Source organism: Lipotes vexillifer, unplaced genomic scaffold, assembly GCF_000442215.2.
Source record: "Lipotes vexillifer unplaced genomic scaffold, Lipotes_vexillifer_v1.1 scaffold790, whole genome shotgun sequence".
Classification (NCBI taxonomy): Eukaryota; Metazoa; Chordata; class Mammalia; order Artiodactyla; family Lipotidae; genus Lipotes; species Lipotes vexillifer.
In genome coordinates, this window is record NW_006791041.1 from 193,501 (window position 1) to 200,885 (window position 7,385).

The window sequence follows — 7,385 nt, forward strand, 5'->3', positions numbered from 1 at the left end:
CACGAACCCGCGTCTCCTGCATCGGCAGGCGGACTCTCAAGCACTGTGCCACCAGGGAAGCCCCACTGGATGACTTTTGAGGACACTTAGCTGAATGCTGCTGGGAGACCAGCCCCAAGACTGACCCACTGTAAACGTGAGGAGCCGGGAGCCTCAGCTCCATTTACCAAACTGTAGTGTCTGATGACATATAATTAAATACTAAAGAGTCCTAAGTTCATCTTTTCTTTGCCAGAAGGAGCGGATAAAATAGGAATGCAGCATTCTGGGTGGTATTTTCAGGCATGAGGAGCCTGGGGAAGTCACTGGAGAGAGGCTCATGCCATCTGCTCCCAGGGTGACCGCTTGAGCCGCCTGCCCGAGGGCCCATTCCGAGCCCCCGCAATCGGCCAGGGGACGGGAACCCCACCAGCATGTCCCTGGGCAGCCTCTCACATAATTATATAAGGCTCTTCACCCAAAGGAGAGAAGAGACAGAATATACTTTCTATTGCTACTGCACAAAAATCTTGGGAAGTCTGACAGGTGCTGAAAAGGCCAGTGTGGTGAACTCTCCTAGAAGGCTACCATTTCAGCATAAGATTACCCACCACGTACCTTTGTGTTCGTAAAAGCGGCTCCTCACGCCCAGATAGCGAATGTTTCCGGAGCTTGGTCCAGGTTCAGCGGGCTGTAGTGTATTCTGTTCCCTGCTCCCACGGGATGGAGGGAATCAGCCCACCTTCGGAAGTTAACCAAGGAGCCAGAATCTTAATAGTAACTCTGTTTTTGAAAGTCCCACGGGAAGTGGTGGTCTGTTTTCCCTTCTGACATCCCAGTATATATAGTTACATATGTAAATATCTGAAACCCCATGTAATGGGGAAGACTATGTACAGAACAGCCTTCTCAAACATGGCCCCGGGCAGAAAGTCACTCTTGCCACTTGGGTAGGACATGCTGGTGACTCAGCTTTGGGGACAGATTCCTCGATCCGTCAACCCCTCCTGGTCCAGCCAGGATGCACCAGAACCCACCCTGCCTCTGCCTTCTCAAATGTGAGCATTTCAGGGAGCCACCATCAGCCTTGGGTTCACGAGAGGACGAAGCCCCCAGAGACCAATGCCTGGAGCCTGCTCCCCTCACTGGAGTGGCTCCTCCAGGCCTGGAGCCCATCACGGGGCACTGGACTCCGAGTCCCTGCAGCCGGGTCTGCTTTCTGAACATTGCCCATCAGCACCGGCCTCAGAGAGTCCCAGAGTAACCTACTACCTCCCCATCACTCCCACCACCCCTTTTCACACCCGCCACCCCGTCCGCATGCAGATGAGACCCACCCACAAGCCCTTCTTGGGTCCCTCAGCCCAGCGGTGAGGCTGTTAACAATGTTTACAACCAAGGGCACCTCCTCTTAGGTGTGTTTACTCTCCCACTTACAAGGCCACTTGCTGGTTTGAGTTTCATGTCTGTCTGCTCCTTCCCTGGTTGAGTCCGACTTGAGCACACAACACTGATCTTACGTCCCGACCCTCCAGCAAGGCAGTCGTGAGGACCGTGTGGGAAGGAAATTCCGTGTACATATTCAGCAGTCCCTAGAGTATGAACTTGTACTATTGTTCTGTAAAGAGGGTGAAATAGAGCTTATTGTAAAGCGCTGGGAGAAGTACAGTATTGTATTTGTAACAATATGGTTCTTTGTATACACAAAACTCAATGATCTCTATATATAAATATAAATAAATATATAAATAAGATCTATATACACGTGAGCCTGGAATGTTGATGACGCACACCCACTGAATGTACTTCCTCTGACAGTCTGGTCACCAGGCTGGCCCTCCCTCCCCTCCTCCGTACCGTTTTGGGGGTTGTGATGTATTTAATGTGTTCTCTTCCTTTATTTAACTGAACGCTAATGTCTGTAAGAGTTGCTGCAACAATAAACAAGAACTTCACCTCTTGGCCCGAGCTGAGTGTCTTAACTGTTTCGGGGGAGGGACAAGACTGAAAGTGGGGGAAAGATGTCGTCGTCCCAAAAGGCCACCTCCTACCCATCCCCTGGGACCTGCTCACAGCCCAGAAACCATTTCCTAAACGGGCAGGTTCTGTGAAACCAACACAGATGTAAAACACAATAGGCTGTGTCTTTTTGAATTACGGTTTTCTCAGGGTATGTGCCCAGTAGTGGGATTGCTGGCTCGTATGGTAGTTCTATTTTTAGTTTTTTAAGGAACCTCCATACCGTTCTCCATAGTGGCTGTATCAATTTACATTCCCACCAACAGTGCAAGAGGGTTCCCTTTTCTCCACAGCCTCTCCAGCACTACTTATTTGTAGATTTTCTGATGATGACCATTCTCACCGGTGTGAGGTGACACCTCATTGTAGTTTGGGTTTGCTTTTCTCTAATAATTAGTGATGTTGAGCATCTTTTCACTTACCTCTTGGCCATCTGTATGTCTTCTTTGGAGAAATGTCTCTTTAGGTCTTCTGCCCATTTTTTGATTGGGTTGTTTGTTTTTTTGATATTGAGCTGCATGAGCTGTTTGTATATTTTGGAGATTAATCCTTTGTCCGTTGATTCATTTGCAAATATTTTCTCCCATTCTGAGGGTTCTCTTTTCATCTCGTTTATAGTTCCCTTTGCTGTGCAAAAGCTTTTAAGTTTCATTAGGTCCCATTTATTTTTTATTTTATTTCCGTTTCTCTAGGAGGTGGGTCAATAAGGATCTTGCTGTGATATATGTCATAGAGTGTTCTGCCTATGTTTTCCTCTAAGAGTTTGATAGTGTCTGGCCTTACATTTAGGTCTTTAATCCATTTTGAGTTTCTTTTTGTGTATGGTGTTAGGGAGTGTTCTAATTTCATTCTTTTACATATAGCTGTCCAGTTTTCCCAGCACCACTTATTGAAGAGGCAGTCCTTTCTCCATTGTATATCCTTGCCTCCTTTGTCATAGGTTAGTTGACAGTAGGCACGTGGGTTTATCTCTGGGCTTTCTATCCTGTTCCATTGATCTATATTTCTGTTTTTGTGCCAGTACCATACTGTCTTGATTGCTGTAGCTTTGTAGTATATTCTGAAGTCAGGGAGTTTGACTCCTCCAGCTCCATTTTTTTTTTTCTCAAGATTGCTTTGGCCATTCAGGGTCTTTTGTGTCTCCATACAAGTTTTAAGATTTTTTTGTTCTAGTTCTGTGAAAAATGCCATTGGTAATTTGATAGGGAGTGCACTGAATCTGTACATGGCTTTGGGTAGTATAGTCATTTTCACAATATTGATTCTTCCAATCCAAGAACGTGGTATATCTCTCCACCTGTTTGTATCTTCTTTGATTTCTTTCATCAGTGTCTTATAGTTTTCTGAGTACAGGTCTTTTACCTCCTTAGGGAGGTTTATTCCTAGGCATTTTTATTCTTTTTGGTGCAATGGTGAATGGGATTGTTTCCTTAATTTCTCTTTCTGATCTTTCGTTGTTAGTGTATAGGAATGCAAGAGATTTCTGTGCATTAATTTTGTATCCTGCAACTTTGCCAAATTCATTGATTAGCTCTAGTAGTTTTCTGGTGGCTGTGTATAGTATCATGTCATCCACAAACAGTGACAGTTTTACTTCTTCTTTTCCAATTTGGATTCCTTTTATTTCTTTTTCTTCTCTGATTGCCATGGCTAGGACTTCCAAAACTATGTTGAGTAATAATGGCATATATCCAGAGAAAACCATAATTCAAAAAGACACATGCACCCCAATGTTTATTGTAACACTGTTTACAATAGGCAGGTTATGGAAGCAACCTAAATGTCCATCGACAGATGAATGGATAAAGAAGTTGTGGTACATATATACAATGGAATATTAGCCATATAAAGGAACGAAGCTGGGTCATTTGTAGAGACATGGATGGACCTAGAGACTGTCATATCTAGTGAAGTAAGTCAGAAAGAGAAAAACAAATATCATATATTAACTCATATTTGTGGAATCTAGAGAAATGGTACAGATGAACCGGTTTGCAAGGCAGAAATAGAGACGCAGATGTAGAGGACAAACATATGGACACCAAGCAGGGAAAGGAGGGCATGGGATGAACTGGGAGATTGGGATTAACGTATATACACTAATATGTATAAAACAGACAACTAATGAGAACCTGCTGTATAGAAACTAACACAACATTGTAAAAGAACTATACCCAATAAAAAAATAAATTCATCTGTATACCACAACTCAGAAAACTTACATATAAGAGAAAAAAAAACATAATAGACTGTGTCACCTGTTAAAGCCGATAATCCACAGTCTTGTCAGCCTCCTTGGAGTACACTGAATGGGAGAGAGGAACCCTCTGGACTTCTAAGGGAAGGAAGAGAAATAGAGGTTAATTACCTCCCTCAAGAAATGTCCAATGAGGGGAGGTAGCCTTGGTTAAGTGGATTGTGGAAGGGAAACTCTGCCCTGTCCCGTTTCCCCCACTTGGCCTGGCTGAAGGCTCTTGTGGTGCTCTTTACAATTCTGCTTCTTAAGCTTGCTGGGCATGACTTCCCTGCTGCCAATGATGGGCTCGGGGCACCCAGTTCCCCAACACAGAGTATCTAGCCATGTTTCTAAAGCAAAATGCCCTTAATGCTTCTCCTCTGTGGACACAACCGCCCAGTGTTCCCTCTACAAAGCCTAGTCCCAGCTCCTGAGGGTCCATGAGTTAGGGCTGCTGAAAGAATGTGGCCATTCTGGCTGTCCTGCAGCCTGGCCTCAGGGGCTCCCTCCCCTCCTTTCTCCCCTCTCACAGAAGGCAGATCTCACGACATAGAGATGCCTGCTGTCAAGGAAATCAGAAAGAAAACACATCTTACTGATGTGTGGAGAAGTTACAACTTGGAAAATGACCAACAGCCTGTCTTTAAGTACCTTCTATGTGCCGGGCACTGTTCCAGCACTTTACACAGATTAACTCAGTTAATCCTCACAGCACCTGAAAGAGGTAGATGCCACTAGTATGCCCATTTTGTAGATGAGGAAACTGAGGCACAGAGAATTCAAAGACTTATGTTTATTTTTCCAATGGCTCCCAACTGTGCTAGGACTTCCCGTTCTGTCACAGCTGATGAACTCAGCATTATACTTTTTGGTCTCTTGGTTCTTACACTGTTTTCTTTCCAGGTTTCTATCTTTTGCAAACCTCAATTCCTATTCAATCAAAGCCGCCTCACCGCTTAAAGACTTAAACGTAAGACATGACACCATAAAACTCCTAGAAGAGAACATAGGCAAAACATTCTCTGATGTAAATCGTACCAATGTGCTCTTAATTTGGTCACCCAGGGCAATAGAAATAAAAACAAAAATAAACAAGTGGGACCTAATCAAACTTACAAGTTTTTGCACGACAAAGGAAACCATAAACAGAGCAAAAAGACAACCTACAGAATGGGAGAAAACATTTGCAAAATGCGACCAAGAAGGGCTTAATTTCCAAAATATACAAACAGCTCATACACCTCAACAACAAGAAACCAAACAACCCTATCCAAAAATGGGCTGAAGACCTAAACAGAAATTTCTCAGAAGAAGCAATACAGATGGCCAATAGACACATGAAAAGATGCTCAACTTCACTAATTATTAGAGAAATGCAAATCAAAACTGCAGTGAGGTACCACCTCACACCAGTCAGAATGGCCATCATTAAAAAGTCTACAAACAACAAATGCTGCAGAGGGTGTAGAGAAAAGGCAACCCTCCTAACTGCTAGTGGGAATATAAGTTGGTGCAGCCACTGTGGAAAACACTATGGAGGTTCCTCAGAAAACTAAAAATAGAGTTACCATATGATCCAGCAATCCCACTCCTGGGCATATATCCAGATAAAACTATAATTCAGAAAGATACATGCACCCCTATGTTCATAGCAGCACTATTCACAATAGGGTAGACATGGAAACAAATGTCCATCAACAGATGAATGGATAAAGATGTGGTATATGTATATATTGGAATACTACTCAGCCATAAAAAAAGAACAAAATGGGACTTCCCTGGTGGCTCAGTGGTTAAAAATCCACCTGCCAACGCAGGGGTCATGGGTTTGAGCCCTGGTCCAGGAAGATCCCACATGCCGTGGTGCAACTAAGCCCGTGTGCCACAACTACTGAGCCTGCACTCTAGAGCCCACGAGCCACAACTACTAAAGCCTGCCCGCCTAGAGCCCATGCTCCGCAGCAAGAGAAGCCACCGCAATGAGAAGCCCACGCACTGCAACAAAGAGTAGCCCCCGCTCACCGCAACCAGAGAAAAGCCTGCATGCAGCAATAAAGACCCAAAGCAGCCAAAAAATAAAATAAAATAATAAATAAATTTATTTTAGAAAAAGAACAAAGCAACCCTAAGAAAGATAAACGGAGCTGGAGAAATCAGGCTCCCTGACTTCAGACTCTACCACAAAGCTACAGTAATCAAGACAGTATGGTACTGGCACAAAAACAGAAATATAGATCAATGGAACAGGATAGAAAGCCCAGAGATAAACCCACAGACATATGGTCATCTTATCTTTGATAAAGGAGGCAAGAATATACAGTGGTGAAAAGACAGTCTCTTCAATAAGTGGTGCTGCGAAAACTGGACAGGTACATGTAAAAGAATGAAATTAGAACACTCCCTAACACCATACACAAAAATAAACTCAAAATGGATTCAAGACCTAAATGTAAGGCCAGACACCTTCAAACTCTTAGAGGAAAACATAGGCAGAACAGTCTATGACATAAATCACAGCAAGATCCTTTTTGACCCACCTCCTAGAGAAGTGAAAGTAAAAAGAAAAATAAACAAATGGGACCTAATGAAACTTCAAAGCTTTTGCACAGCAAAGGAAAACATAAGACGAAAAGACAACCCTCAGAATGGGAGAAAATATTTTCAAATGAAGCAAATGACAAAGGATTAATCTCCAAAATTTACAAGCAGCTCATGTAACTCAATATCACAAAAACAAACAACCCAATCCAAAAATGGGCAGAAGACTTAAATAAACATTTTTCCAAAGAAGATATACAGATTGCCAACAAGCACATGAAAGGATGCTAAATATCACTAATCATTAGAGAAATGCAAATCAAAACTACAGTGAAGCATCACCTCACAGCCGTCAGAATGGCCATCATCAAAAAATCTATAAACAATAAATGCTGGAGAGGCATTTACTGGAGAAAAGGGAACGCTCTTGCACTGTTGGTGGGAATGTAAATTGATATAGCCACTAGGGAGAACAGTTTGGAGGTTCCTTAAAAAACTAAAAATAGAACTACCATACGACCCAGCAATCCAACTACTGGGCATTTACCCTGAGAAAACCATAATTCAAAAAGAGTTAGGTACAACAATGTTCATTGCAGCTCTATTTCCAATA